This window comes from Bombina bombina, chromosome 7 (genome assembly GCF_027579735.1).
Source record: "Bombina bombina isolate aBomBom1 chromosome 7, aBomBom1.pri, whole genome shotgun sequence".
Taxonomy (NCBI): Eukaryota; Metazoa; Chordata; class Amphibia; order Anura; family Bombinatoridae; genus Bombina; species Bombina bombina.
The window spans coordinates 104,586,008-104,602,695 of NC_069505.1; positions in this window are offsets into that span (position 1 = coordinate 104,586,008).

Here is a 16,688-nt window from a genome sequence, read left to right on the forward strand (position 1 = left end):
ACTCTCAATAAGCAAGGACGTTGTAGGAGAGAGTGGTTAAATATAGCTAGTTTATTTTCTTCAATCAAAAGTTTGTTATTTTTAAATAGTACCGGAGTTGTGCTATTTTATCTCAGGCAGTAAATAGAAGAAGAATCTGCCTGAGGTTTCTATGATCTTAGCAGGTTGTAACTAAGATCCATTGCTGTTCTCACATATGTCTGAGGGGATTACACAGATGAGGTAACTTCAGCGAGAGAATGGCGTGCAGTTTATTCTGCTATCAGGTATGTGCAGTTATAATTTTTTCTAGAGATGGAAAACACTAGAAAATGCTGCTGATACCGGATTAATGTAAGTTAAGCCTGAATACAGTGATTTAATAGCGACTGGTATGCTTACTCTCAGGGGTAATACCCTTATAAAATTGCAATATAAAACGTTTGCTGGCATGTTTAATCGTTTTTATATATGCTTTGGTGATAAAACTTTATTGGGGCCTAGTTTTTTCGACATGGCTGGCTTAAATTTTGACTAGAAACAATTTCCACTGTTGTAGTATAAAAGTTACAGTTGGTGCAGTTAAAATTACAAACTGTGACATCCAGCTTCCCTCTAAGGCCCTCTGAATGCTATAGGACATCTCTAAAGGGCCCAAAGGCTTTCCAAAGTCGTTTATTGGGGAAGGTAGGGCCACAGCTTGCTGTGGCAGTTGGTTGTGACTGTTAAAAAACGTCTATTTCGTTTTTTTGATCCGTTTTTTGAACTAAGGGGTTAATCATCCATTTGCAAGTGGGTGCAATGCTCTGTTAGCCTATTATACACACTGTAAAAATTTCGTTTGATTTACTGCATTTTTTCACTGTTTTTCAAATTCTGACAAAATTTGTTTCTCTTAAAGGCACAGTACCGTTTTTTATATTTGCTTGTTAACTTGATTTAAAGTGTTTTCCAAGCTTGCTAGTCTCATTGCTATTCTGTATAAACATGTCTGACATAGAAGAAACTCCTTGTTTATTATGTATAAAAGCCATGGTGGAACCCCCTCTTAGAATGTGTACTAAATGTATTGATTTCATTTTATGCAATAAAGATCATTTTCTGTCTTTAAAAAATTTATCACCAGAGGAATCTGACGAGGGGGAAGTTATGCCGACTAACTTTCCCCACGTGTCAGACCCTTTGACTCCCGCTTAAGGGACCCACGCTCAAATGGCGCCAAGTACATCTAGGGCGCCCATAGCGTTTACTTTACAAGACATGGCGGCAGTCATGAATAATACACTGTCAGCGGTATTAGCCAGACTACCTGAACTTAGAGGTAAGCGAGATGCTCTGGGGTGAGACAAAATGCAGAGCATACTGACGTTTTAAGAACCATGTCTGATACTGCCTCACAATATGCAGAAGCTGAGGAAAGAGAGCTTCAGTCAGTGGGTGATGTTAATGACTCAGGAAAGATACCTGATTCTAATATTTCTACATTTAAATTTAAGCTTGAACACCTCCGCGTGTTGCTTAGGGAGGTTTTAGCTGCTCTGAATGACTGTGATACCATTGCAATGCCAGAGAAATTGTGTAGACTGGATAAATACTTTGCAGTGCCGGTGTGTACTGATGTTTTTCCAAATACCTAAAAGGTTTACATAAATTATTAATAAGGAATGGGATAGACCAGATGTGCCGTTCTCTTCCCCTCCTATTTTTAGAAAAATGTTTCCAATAGACGCCACCACACGGGACTTATGGCAGACAGTCCCTAAGGTGGAGGGAGCAGTTTCTACTCTAGTAAAGCGTACTACTATCCCTGTCGAGGACAGTTGTGCTTTTTTTTTTTTTTAGATCCAATGGATAAAAAATTAGAGGTTACCTTAAGAAAATATTTATTCAAAAAAGGTTTTATCCTACAGCCCCTTGCATGCATTGCCCCTGTTACTGCTGCTGCGGCGTACTGGTTTGAGTCTCTGGAAGAGGCTTTACAGGTAGCGACTCCATTGGATGACATACTTGGCAAACTTAGAGCACTTAAGCTAGCCAATTCTTTTATTCTGATGCCATTGTTCATTTGACTAAAATAACGGCTAAGAATTCTGGTTTTGCTATACAGGCGTGCAGAGCGCTATGGCTTAGATCATGGTCAGCTGACGTGACTTCAAAATCTAAGCTACTTAACATTCCCTTCAAGGGGCAGACCCTATTCGGGCCTGGTTGAAGGAGATTATTGCTGATATCACTGGAGGAAAAGGTCTTCCTCAGGATAGGTCCAAATCTAGGGCCAAACAGTCTAATTTTCGTGCCTTTCAAAACTTCAAGGCAGGTGCGGCATCAACTTCCTCTAATAATAAATAAGAGGGAACTTTTGCTCAATCCAAGATGGTCTGGAGACCAAACCTGACCTGGAAAAAAGGTAAGCAGGTAAAAAAGCCTGCTGCTGCCTCTAAGACAGCATGAAGGAACGGCCCCCTATCCGGGAACGGATCTAGTAGGGGGCAGACTTTCACTCTTTGCCCAGGCGTGGGCAAGAGATGTTCAGGATCCCTGGGCGTTGGAAATTATATCCCAGGGATATCTTCTGGACTTCAAAGCTTCCCCCCCAAAAGGGAAATTTCACCTTTCACAATTATCTGCACACCAGATAAAGAGAGAGGCATTCTTACACTGTGTACGAGACCTCCTAGTTATGGGAGTGATCCATCCAGTTCCAAAGGAGGAACAGGGACAGGGTTTTTACTCAAATCTGTTTGTGGTTCCCAAAAAAGAGGGAACCTTCAGACCAATTTTGGATCTAAAGATCTTAAACAAATTCCTCAAAGTTCCGTCGTTCAAGATGGAAACTATTCGTACCATCCTACCACTGATCCAGGAGGGTCAATATATGACTACAGTGGATCTAAAGGATGCTTATCTTCACATTCCGATACACAAAGATCATCATCGGTTTCTCAGGTTTGCCTTTCAAGACAGGCATTACCAGTTGTAGCTCTTCCCTTGGGATTAGCTACAGCCCCAAGAATCTTTACAAAGGTTCTAGGGTCGCTTATGGCGGTCCTAAGGCCGCGGGGCATAGCAGTAGCCCCTTATTTAGACGACATCCTGATACAGGCGTCAAACTTCCAAATTGCCAAGTCTCATACGGACGTAGTACTGACATTTCTGTGGTCGCATTGGTGGAAAGTGAACGAGGAAAAGAGTTCTCTATCCCCACTCACAAGAGTTTCCTTTCTAGGGACTCTGATAGATTCTGTAGAAATGAAAATTCACCTGACGGAGTCCAGGTTATCAAAGCTTCTAAATTCCTGCCGGGTTCTTCATTCCATTCCGCGCCCTTCGGTGGTTCAGTGTATGGAAGTAATCGGCTTAATGGTAGCGGCAATGGACATAGTGCCGTTTGCACGCTTACATCTCAGACCGCTGCAACTATGCATGCTCAGTCAGTGGAACGGGGATTACACAGATTTGTCCCCTCAACTGAATCTGGACCAAGAGACCAGGGATTCTCTTCTCTGGTGGCTATCTCGGGTCCATCTGTCCAAAGGTATGACCTTTCGCAGGCCAGATTGGACAATTGCTACGACAGATGCCAGCCTTCTAGGTTGGGGTGCAGTCTGGAACTCCCTGAAGGCTCAGGGATCGTGGACTCAGGAGGAGTCTCTCCTTCCATTAAATATTCTGGAACTAAGAGCGATATTCAAGGCTCTTCAGGCTTGGCCTCAGTTAGCAACTCTGAGGTACATCAGATTTCAGTCGGACAACATCACGACTGTAGCTTACATCAACCATCAAGGGGGAACGAGAAGGTCCTTAGAGATGTTAGAAGTTTCAAAAATAATTCACTGGGCAGAGATTCACTCTTGCCACCTATCAGCTATCCATATCCCAGGTCTAGAGCACTGGGAGGCGGATTTTCTAAGTCGTCAGACATTTCATCCGGGAGAGTGGGAACTCCATCCGGAGGTATTTGCACAACCGATTCATTGTTGGAGAAAACCAGAACTGGATCTCATGGCGTCTCGCCAGAACGCCAAGCTTCCGTGTTACGGATCCAGGTCCAGGGATCCCAAGGCGACACTGATAGATGCTCTAGCAGCGCCCTGGTCTTTCAACCTGGCTTATGTGTTTCCACCGTTTCCTCTGCTCCCTCGACTGATTGCCAAGATCAAGCAGGAGAGAGCATCGGTGATTCTGATAGCACCTGCGTGGCCACGCAGGACCTGGTATGCAGATCTAGTGGACATGTCATCCTTTCCACCATGGTCTCTGCCTCTGAAACAGGACCTTCTACTTCAGGGTCCTTTCAACCATCCAAATCTAATTTCTCTGAGGCTGACTGCCTGGAGATTGAACGCTTGATTTTATCAAAGCGTGGCTTCTCCGAGTCAGTTATTGATACCTTAAGACAGGCACGAAAGCCTGTCACCAGGAAAATTTACCATAAGGTATGGCGTAGATATCTTTATTGGTGTGAATCCAAGGGTTACTCATGGAATAAGGTCAGGATTGCTAGGATATTATCTTTTCTCCAAGAAGGTTTGGAAAAAGGATTGTCAGCTAGTTAAGCGTCTGGCAGATGTTCCAGACGTTCAGGCATTTTGTCAGGCTTTAGTTAGAATCAAGCCTGTGTTTAAACCTGTTGCTCCACCATGGAGCTTAAACTTGGTTCTTAAGGTTCTTCAAGAAGTTCCGTTTGAACCTCTTCATTCCATAGATATCAAGCTTTTATCTTGGACAGTTCTTTTTTGGTAGCTATTTCCTCGGCTCATAGAGTCTCTGAGCTATCTGCCTTACAATGTGATTCTCCTTATCTGATTTTTCATACGGATAAGGTAGTCCTGCGTACCAAACCTGGGTTCTTACCTAAGGTGGTATCTAACAAGAATTTCAATCAAGAGATTGTTGTTCCATCCTTGTGTTACACAATCTGGACGTGGTCCGTGCTTTAAAGTTTTTCTTACAAGTTACTAAAGATTTTCGTCAAACATCTGCTTTGTTTGTTGTCTACTCTGGACAGAGGAGAGGTCAAAAGGCTTCGGCAACCTCTTTTTCTTTTTGACTAAGAAGCTTAATCCGCTTAGCCTATGAGACTGCTGGACAGCAGCCTCCTGAAAGGATTACAGCTCATTCCACTAGAGCTGTGGCTTCCATTTGGGCCTTTAAAAATTAGGCTTCTTTTGATCAGATTTGCAAGGCGACGACTTGGTCTTCGCTTCATATTTTTTCAAAATTTTACAAATTTGATACTTTTGCTTCTTCGGAGGCTATATTTGGGAGAAAGGTTTTACGGGCAGTGGTTCCTTCCATTTAAGTTCCTGCCTTGTCCCTCCCTTCATCCGTGTACTTTAGCTTTGGTATTGGTATCCCACAAGTAATGGATGATCCGTGGACTGGATACACCTTACAAGAGAAAACACAATTTATGCTTACCTGATAAATTTATTTCTCTTGTGGTGTATCCAGTCCAAGGCCCGCCCTGTCATTTAAGGCAGGTAATTTTTAAATTTAAACTACAGTAACCACTGCACCCTATGGCTCCTCCTTTTTTGGCTTGTTTTCGGTCGAATGACTGGCTATGACAGTTAGGGGAGGAGCTATATTACAGCTCTGCTGTGGGTGTCCTCTTGCAACTTCCTGTTGGGAATGAGAATATCCCACAAGTAATGGATGATCCGTGGACTGGATACACCACAAGAGAAATACATTTATCAGGTAAGCATAAATTGTGTTTTTTTAGTATATGAGATCTTATCAAGTCTCACAAAGGTTGCATGGCTTCAACAAGTTACACCGGAACAAAAAAATATGATCTTTGATAGGTTGTCCGCTTATGTGTATTCACTTATAACAGTATGATGAGGCTCATTATATTTAGCTGGTTCTAACTGTGAGAACCTTACAATACAAAATTAAAGACAGGTACAGGATATACAGTATGTAACCAGTAATTTCCCCAAGAAGGTGAAGTCGTGGTAGAGTTACCAATATAGAAATCTTGGTACAGTGACCAATAATCAAACCCCTCAAGCAGCAGAACCTGAACCTCAGAAGGATTCAAAACATACTGAAATCACACAAAGACATACATGCACAGACCACACAACGATGTACAAATACACATATGCATACACCCAGACAAAAACCTATACAAACACACAAACATACAGCTGCAAAAGCAAAAACATACAAATAGCCTTGCACCCAAACATACCTATACACAGATAGATTCTCACATTCATACACTCATAAATACAGTGGCACAAACACAGAAATAGACACACACATATACACAATACAGACCCATTCATACACACAAACACTCCCTCCCTGGCTATTTCTCTCCTTTACCAGAAGCTCTTGCCATAGCTTTCTGTGTTAGAAGCCGAAAAACAAGCCGTCTCTCAGTGAAGCCAAGAAGCCTATTTATATACAGAGCTGGCTTAGTGCGGGTGACACAACCCTCTTCGAGGTTTCATTTATTGTCAGGTTTCCAAAGGACACAGTGGTGTACTAAATGCATAGTCTATATTAGTATTTACTGTGATCCAGAACTCAATGACAAGATTTCCCGGTCCAGGATGTTCTTGGGAATTAAAAAAGTATATCTCATTTTTATTGTAGCTAAAATCTCAGAATAAAATATTTGCAGCTGGTGTGTTTAAGGCTGATTTATTTTCTGAACCAGACAGTGCAAAGGCAGCAAGTTGTTGGAATTAATATTGTCTCCTCTGATGAAAAGCAGAGTACATACACATCTCTGTCTGCAACCCGACTACAAATGTAATCTCGTTTTCTCACACTCCGTCTCTCATACACAGACCTCTAGATTCACTAATACATAAATAACCTTATGTCCCCTACAACTTCTTTAGTCTAACCAGTTAATGTTATTCTATCCATACTCTTAAAGGGACAGTCTACACCTTAGTCATCTTAAAGTCTTACCTTAGATTAAGCTGCAAATATCTGCACCCTTTCTATATCATGCAGCAGGAACAGTAAAAAAGTTATTTTAAAATGAATATTGTTTCTATCCAGTTTGAAATGGCTGTCAAGCTCCACCCACCAATGACATCACGATCTAGGTTGCATCTAGGCACTCTGCTGAATAGCATTGAAAGTCTGCAGAATCCAACTAGTTAGCATTTTGTGATTGGAAGCAATATGCAGCTCAGATCGTGATGTCATCAGTGGGTGGAGCTTGGCAGCCATTTCAAACTGGCTAGAAACAATATTAATTTTAAAATAACGAATTTACTGTTCCTGCTGCATTATATAGAAAGGGTGCAGGAGGCTATTTGCTGCTTAATCTAAGGTAAGACTTTAAGAAGACTAAGGTGTAGACTTTCCCTTTAACTAAAGAATAAAGAGATGAGCTACTTAGAAAAGAAATTCAAGAATGTGTTTTTGGCATCTTGTAAATTTCATACTGACTAAGAAACAGACATTTTAGGCTATGTCTGAACAGTTTACAGAAAATGGAAGATATGATAATGGATTTTTTTTATAAAAATAAGTATTATTTTAATTAGGAACCCAAGTTTATTTTCCCTCTTTAAAGTGACATTATACACTAAGATCTAGATTACAATAAGATCTAGATTACAAGTGTGGCACAAGTGGTTTTGCGCAAGCAATATTGTCCTTTTTGCAAGTCTTTTTCTTTGTGCTGATATTTTAAGTTGAGCGAAATTGTAAATTGCGCTAGCTCAATTGCCATTTACGCTTTAACCCCTTAGTGACCAGAGCACTTTTCAATTTTCTGACCGTTTGGGACCAGGGCTATTTTTACATTTCTGCAGTGTTTGTGTTTAGCTGTAATTTTCCTCTTACTCATTTACTGTACCCACACATATTATATACCGTTTTTCTTGCTATTAAATGGACTTTCTAAAGATACCATTATTTTCGTCAGTTCTTATAATTTACTATAAAAAATTTTTTATGAAATATGATGAAATGAAAAAATGGAAAAAAACACACTTTTTCCAACTTTGACCCCCAAAATATGTTGCATATCTACAACCACCAAAATACACCCATGCTAAATAGTTTCTAAATTTTGTCCTGAGTTTAGAAATACCCAATGTTTACATGTTCTTTGCTTTTTTTGCAAGTTATAGGGCAATAAATACAAGTAGCACTTTGCTATTTCCAAACCCTTTTTCTCTTGTAAGGTGTATCCAGTCCACGGATCATCCATTACTTGTGGGATATTCTCCTTCCCAACAGGAAGCTGCAAGAGGATCACCCACAGCAGAGCTGTCTATATAGCTCCTCCTCTAACTGCCACTACCAGTCATTCTCTTGCAGCTCTCGACAAGAAAGGAAGTAGCTAGAGAGATGTGGTGTTTTTATTTAGTTTATCTTCAATCAAAAGTTTGTTACTTTCAAATGGTACCGGAGTTGTACTATTTTAGCCTCAGGCAGAAAGTAGAAGAAGAGTCTGCCTGTGGTTTTTGATGATCTTAGCAGGTTGTAACTAAGATCCACTGCTGTTCTCACACATAACTGAAGAGAGAGGTAACTTCAGCTGGGGGAATGGCGTGCAGGGTCTCCTGCTATGAGGTATGTGCAGTTTAAATTTTTCTAGAGAAATGAATATGCTAGAAAATGCTGTTAATACCGGATTTATTTAAGGTAAGCCTGATTACAGTGATTTAATAATGACTAGTATCATGCTTGCTGTAAAAGGTAATATTCTTATTACTTTCTCACTAAACTGAAAAATAAAACGTTTGCTGGGAGTGTTTAAACATTTTTTTATACATATTGGTGATAAAACTTTATTGGGGCCCAGTTTTTCCACATGGCTGGCTAGATTTTGCCTAGGGATAGTTTTGTTAAGCCTCAGGCAGAAAGTAGAAGAAGAGTCTGCCTGTGGTTTTTGATGATCTTAGCAGGTTGTAACTAAGATCCACTGCTGTTCTCACACATAACTGAAGAGAGAGGTAACTTCAGCTGGGGGAATGGCGTGCAGGGTCTCCTGCTATGAGGTATGTGCAGTTTAAATTTTTCTAGAGAAATGAATATGCTAGAAAATGCTGTTAATACCGGATTTATTTAAGGTAAGCCTGATTACAGTGATTTAATAATGACTAGTATCATGCTTGCTGTAAAAGGTAATATTCTTATTACTTTCTCACTAAACTGAAAAATAAAACGTTTGCTGGGAGTGTTTAAACATTTTTTTATACATATTGGTGATAAAACTTTATTGGGGCCCAGTTTTTCCACATGGCTGGCTAGATTTTGCCTAGGGATAGTTTTGTTAGGCCCTCTCACTGTGAATACAGGTTGGGAGGGGCCTATTTTCGCGCCTAAATGCGCATTAGATTTTGCAGCTTGAGACATCCAGTTTCCCTGAAGGAGTCCCCTGAACACTTAGGACCTCTCTAAAGGGTTTTTGTGCCTTTCAAAGTAGTTATATGGGCAGGTAGGGCCACAGCAGAGCTGTGGCAGTTTTGTTGTGACTGTTGAAAAACGTTTATATCGTTTTTTTTTATCCGGTTTTGAAACTAAGGGGTTAATTATCCATTTGCAAGTGGGTGCAATGCTCTGTTAGTCTATTATACACACTGTAAAAATTTCGTAAGATTTACTGCTTTTTATAACAGTTTTTCAATTTCTGACAAAATTTGTTTCTCTTAAAGGCACAGTACCGTTTTTATTTTTTGCTTGTTTACTTTTATCAAAGTGTTTTCCAAGCTTGCTGGTCTCATTGCTAGTCTGTTTAAACATGTCTGACATAGAGGAAACTCCTTGTTCATTATGTTTAGAAGCCATTGTGGAACCCCCTCTTAGAATGTGTACCAAATGTACTGATTTTACTTTAAGTTATAAAGATCATATTCTGTCTTTAAAAGATTTATCACCAGAGGAAACTGACAAGGGGGAAGTTATGCCGACTAACTCGCCTCACGTGTCAGAACCTTTGACTCCCACTCAAGGGACTCCCGCTCAAGAGGCGCCAAGTACATCTAGTGCGCCCATGGCGTTTACTTTGCAAGACATGGCGGCAGTTATGGATCATACCCTTATAGCGGTACTGTCCAAACTACCAGGGTTACAAGGAAAGCGAGACAGCTCTGGGGCTAGAAAAAATACAGAGCACTCTGACGCTTTAGTAGCTATGTCTGATATCCCCTCACAATATGCAGAAGCTGAGGCAGGAGAGCTTCTTTCTGTGGGTGATTTTTCTGACTCAGGGAAGATGCTTCAACCTGATTCTGATATGTCAACATTTAAATTTAAGCTTGAACACCTCCACGTGTTGCTCAGGGAGGTTTTACTCTGGATGACTGTGACACCATTATAGTACCAGATAAATTGTGTAGATTGGATAAATACTATGCAGTGCCTGTTTACACTGATGTTTTTCCAATACCTAAAAGGTTTTCAGAAATTATTACTAAGGAATGGGATAGACCAGGTGTACCATTCTCTCCCCCTCCTATTTTTAAGAAAATGTTTCCAATAGATGCCGCTACATGGGACTTATGGCAAATGGTCCCTAAGGTGGAGGGATCAGTTTCTACCCTAGCTAAGCGTACAACTATCTCCGTCGAGGACAGTTGTGCTTTCCTAGATCCAATGGATAAAAAGTTAGAGGGTTACCTTAAGAAAATGTTTATTCAACAAGGTTTTATTCTCCAGCCTCTTGCATGCATTGCCCCAGTCACTGCTGCTGCGGCCTTCTGGTTTGAGTCTCTGGAAGAGGCCTTACAGGTAGAAACTCCATTGGATGATATACTTGACAAGCTTAAAGCGCTTAAGCTAGCCAATTCATTTGTTTCTGACGCCGTTGTTTATTTAACTAAACTAACGGCTAAGAACTCAGGTTTTGCTATTCAGGCGCGTAGGGCGCTATGGCTTAAATCCTGGTCAGCTGACGTTACTTCAAAGTCTAAGCTTCTCAATATTCCCTTCAAGGGGTAGACCCTATTCGGGCCTGGACTGAAGGAGATCATTTCTGATATTACTGGAGGAAAAGGTCATGCCCTTCCTCAGGATAGGTCTAACAAATTAAGGACCAAACAAACTAATTTTCGTGCCTTTCGAAACTTTAAGAAGAGCGCGGCATCATCTTCCTCTAATACAAAACAAGAGGGAAATTTTGCCCAGTCCAAGCCGGTCTGGAGACCTAACCAAGCTTGGAACAAAGGTAAACAGGCCAAGAAGCCTGCTGCTGCCTCTAAGACAGCATGAAAGATTGGCCCCCGATCTGGTAACGGATCTAGTAGGGGGCAGACTTTCTCTCTTCGCCCAGGCTTGGGCAAGAGACGTCCAGGATCCCTGGACGTTGGAAATTGTGTCCCAGGGATATCTTCTGGACTTCAAAGCTTCTTCCCCAAAAGGAAGATTTCACCTTTCACAATTATCTGCAGACCAGATAAAGAGAGAGGCATTCTTACATTGTGTTAAAGACATCCTAGTTATGGGAGTGATCCACCCAGTTCCAAAGGAGGGACAGGGGCAAGGATTCTATTCAAATCTATTTGTGGTTCCCAAGAAAGAGGGAACCTTCAGACCAATCTTAGATCTCAAGATCCTAAACAAATTTCTCAGGGTCCCATCTTTCAAGATGGAGACTATTCGAACCATCCTACCTATGATCCAGGAGGGTCAATTCATGACTACCATGGACTTAAAGGATGCTTATCTTCACATTCCGATACACAAAGATCATCATCAGTTTCTCAGGTTCGCCTTCGTAGACAGGCATTACCAGTTTGTGGCTCTTCCCTTTGGGTTAGCTACGGCACCAAGAATCTTTACAAAGGTTCTGGGGTCACTTCTGGCGGTCCTAAGGCCGCGGGGCATAGCAGTAGCCCCTTACTTAGATGACATTCTAATACAGGCGTCGAATTTCCAAATTGCCAAGTCCCATACGGGCATTGTTCTGGCATTCCTGAGGTCTCATGGGTGGAAAGTGAACGAAAAGAAGAGTTCTCTATCCCCTCTCACAAGAGTTTCCTTCCTGGGAACTCTGATAGATTCTGTAGAAATGAGGATTTACCTGACAGAGGCCAGGTTGTCAAAACTTCTAAATTCCTGCCGTGTTCTTTATTCTACTTCTTGTCCTTTGGTGGCTCAGTGTATGGAAGTAATCGGCTTAATGGTAGCGGCAATGGACATAGTGCCGTTTGCCCGCCTACATCTCAGACTGCTGCAACTCTGCATGCTCAGTCAGTGGAATGGGGATTACACAGATTTGTCCCCTCTACTAAATCTGGATCAAGAGACCAGGGATTCTCTTCTCTGGTGGCTATCTCGAGTCCATCTGTCCAAGGGTATGACCTTCCGCAGGCCAGATTGGACAATAGTAACAACAGATGCCAGCCTTCTGGGCTGGGGGGCAGTCTGGAACTCTCTGAAGGCTCAGGGGTCATGGACTCAGGAGGAGGCTCTCCTTCCGATAAACATTCTGGAATTAAGAGTGATATTCAATGCTCTTCAGGCTTAGCCTCATCTAGCGGCAGTGAGGTTCATCAGATTTCAGTCGGACAACATCACGACTGTAGCTTACATCAACCATCAAGGGGGCAGAGATTCACTCTTGCCACCTATCAGCTATCCATATCCCAGGAGTAGAGAACTGGGAGGCGGATTTTCTAAGTCAACAGACTTTTCATCCGGGGGAGTGGGAGCTCCATCCGGAGGTGTTTGTACAGTTGATTCAACGTTGGGGCAAACCAGAACTGGATCTCATGGCGTCTCACCAGAATGCCAAGCTTCCTTGTTACGGATCCAGGTCCAGGGATCCCAAGGCAGCGCTGATAGATGCCCTAGCAGCGCCTTGGTCTTTCAACCTGGCTTATGTGTTTCCACCGTTTCCTCTGCTCCCTCGTCTGATTGCCACAGGGTCCTTTCAACCATCCAAATCTAATTTCTCTGCGGCTGACTGCTTGGTGATTGAACGCTTGATTTTATCAAAGCGTGGTTTCTCCGAGTTGGTCATTGATACCTAAATACAGGCGCGAAAGCCTGTCACCAGGAAAATATATCATAAGATTTGGTGTAAATATCTTCATTGGTGTGAATCCAAGGGTTACTCATGGACAGGGATAGGCAAGGTGTCTGTACATGGACACTGGTGTCCGTGACTGGCCCTTGCAGTGTCCGCCGCCCATTTTGCTGTGGGGAGGGAGGAGTAAGACAGATGAATACTGGTCCTGACTCCTCCTTAACACATGCAGCACCACGTTTTGCAGGGTTGTGGCCACTCCCACATGATGCCGCTTAGTACCAGAAAATGACTGAGACAGAGAGAGAGGGAAGATTCAAGAAGCCACTGTGTCCCTGGAGCTTTATATGCAAAGGTAAAGCACTTTAACCAGCACCTGAGGTTTATTATAAGTAGTATTTAAATAGAAAGAAAATATATAGTAAGGTTGTGAATCATAACCTTAGTATATCTTTTCTTTCTGATTAAATAATAGGAAAGGGAAAATATTTAGTGAAAATACAATTAGTGGCTTGTCAAGAGACTGCTAGCAATATTGGGTGATAAGTTATGGAATAAATAAAGCCTGAGTGAAATACTGGATGTGTATCTTCTGCATCTGTATAATAACACCCAGCTCTATACAAAGACACAGAAGTGACATTGTCACATGTGTATAGCCAGACAAGGGCTGGTTATAGGATCAGTGGTATCTGCATCAGTATAATAACACCAAGCACTATATAATGACACTGGCACATGGGTATAGCCAGACAAGGGCTGGTTATAGGGTCAGTGGTATCTGCATCAGTATAATAACACCCAGCACTATACAAAGACACAGAAATGACACTGGCACATGTGTATAGCCAGACAAGGGCTGGTTATAGGATCAGTGGTATCTGCATCAGTATAATAAAATTCAGCACTATAAAATAATAGTTTTAATTGTAAATGTACCTTGGTGTCCTTCACTAAAGGTCTTTACTTTAGAAAATGTCCGCCACAGCCTTGGCTCGTGCCTATCCCTGCTCATGGAGTAAGGTCAGGATTCCTAGGATATTATCTTTTCTCCAAGATGGATTGGAGAAGGGTTTGTCAGCAAGTTCCTTAAAGGGACATATTTCTGCTCTGTCTATTCTTTTGCACAAACGTCTGGCTGAGGTTCCAGACGTGCAGGCGTTTTGTCAGGCTTTAGTCAGAATTAAGCCTGTGTTTAAACCTGTTGCTCCGCCTTGGAGTTTAAATTTAGTTCTTAAGGTTCTTCAAGGGGTTCCGTTTGAACCTTTGCATTCCATAGATATTAAGCTCTTATCTTGGAAAGTTTTGTTTTTAGTAGCTATCTCCTCGGCTCGAAGAGTTTCGGAGTTATCTGCTTTACAATGTGATTCTCCTTATCTAATTTTTCATTCCGATAAGGTAGTGTTACGTACCAAACCTGGTTTTCTACCTAAGGTGGTATCTAATAAAAATATCAATCAGGAGATTGTTGTACCGTCACTGTGTCCTACTCCTTCTTCAAAGAAGAAACGTGTTTTACACAATCTTGACGTGGTTCGTGCTTTAAAGTTTTATTTACAAGCTACTAAAGATTTTCTTCAAAAATCTGCATTGTTTGTTGTCTATTCTGGACAGAGGAGAGGCCAAAAGGCTTCGGCAACTTCTCTTTCTTTTTGGCTAAGGAGTATAATAAGCTTAGCTTATGAGACTGCTGGCCAGCAGGCTCCTGAAAGGATTACAGCTCATTCTACTAGAGCGGTAGCTTCCACATGGGCTTTTAAGAATGAGGCTTCTGTTGAACAGATTTGTAAGGCGGCGACTTGGTCTTCGCTTCATACTTTTTCAAAATTCTATAAATTTGATACTTTTGCTTCTTCGGAGGCTATTTTTGGGAGAAAGGTTTTGCAGGCCGTGGTGCCTTCCGTTTAAACACCTGCCTTGTCCCTCCCTTCATCCGTGTCCTATAGCTTTGGTATCCCACAAGTAATGGATGATCCGTGGACTGGATACACCTTACAAGAGAAAACAAAATTTATGCTTACCTGATAAATTTATTTCTCTTGTGGTGTATCCAGTCCACGGCCCGCCCTGTCATTTTAAGGCAGGTGTGTTTTATTTTTAAACTACAGTCACCACTGCACCCTATGGTTTCTTCTTTCTCTTCCTTGTCTTCGGTCAAATGACTGGTAGTGGCAGTTAGAGGAGGAGCTATATAGACAGCTCTGCTGTGGGTGATCCTCTTGCAGCTTCCTGTTGGGAAGGAGAATATCCCACAAGTAATGGATGATCCGTGGACTGGATACACCACAAGAGAAATAAATTTATCAGGTAAGCATAAATTTTGTTTTTTTCCCAAAATTAGTGATAGTTACATTGTAACACTGATATCTGTTGGGAATCCCTGAAAAAACCTTCACATGTATATATTTTGTTTCAGTAGACAACCCAAAGTATTGATCTAGGCCCATTTTGGTATATTTCATGCCACCATTTTACCGCCAAATGCGATCAAATAAAAAAATCATTCATTTTTTCACAAACTTTAGGTTTCTCACTAAAATTATTTACAAACCGCTTGTGCAATTATGGCACAAATGGTTGTAAATGTTTCTTTGGGATCCCCTTTGTTCAGAAATAGCAGACTTTTATATGGCTTTGGCAATGCTTTTTGGTAATTATGCCGCTGCGCACCACACAAGTATTATGCCCAGCAGTGAAGGGGTTAATTAGGGAGCTTGTAGAGTTAATTTTAGCTGTAGTGTAGTAGACAACCCCAAGTATTGATCTAGGCCTATTTTGGTATATTTCACGCCACCATTTCACCGCCAAATGCGATCAAATAAAATAAATCGCTAACTTTTTCACAATTTTAGGTTTCTCACTGAAATTATTTACAAACAGTTAGTGCAATCATGGCATAAATGGTTGTAAATACTTCTCTGGGAACACCTTTGTTCAGAAATAGCATATATGGCTTTGGCATTGCTTTTTGGTAATTAGAAGGCCGCTAAATGCCGCTACGCACCACACTTGTATTATGCCTAGCAGTGAAGGGGTTAATTAGGGAGCTTGTAGGGTTCATTTTAGCTTTAGTGTAGATATCAACCTCCCACCTGACACATCCCACCCCTGATCCCCCCATACAGCCTTCTAACCCTCCCCCCTCTACCTTCTTGCCGCCATCTTGAATACTGGCAGTACCCAGTTTGCCCCCCAAATTTTTATTTTTTAATTTTTTTTTAAATAATTTTTATTGAAGTCGTAAACAAATGTAACAAAGAAGATAAATCCACAAACAATGTCAGGAGATAGGTATACAGTGCTAATACACAAATATTGCCACGTCAACTAACACAAAGTATGCCAGCCTAATATATAGTTATGAGTTTAAAGATAGAACATAAAAACAATTATTATCAGCGTGATACATCCATATTGGCTAGAGATATGGAAGATGACTAAGGTTGACAAGGCAGTGCGAGTAAACAGAAAGGGGCCCTTTAAACCCCTTTATTTAAAGCATTAACAAGGAATTTGGATTATCTAAACTGGGACTTCAGTTTTTGCACTGAGAGATCACAGATTAGAGTATTTATGCGAGAAATATTAAGGCAAGGCGGGGGTTGGCTTCATGGGTTTTTGGAGTGGGGAAAGCAGCGGGCAAAAGCCGCTCAAAGTAAGTTAAAGGGAGGGGGGAGGAGGGCGGAGCTAGCTAGGTTGTCAGGCTGATAAATATTCTTGGTCCACTGAATTTTTGAGTATAAAAATTGAG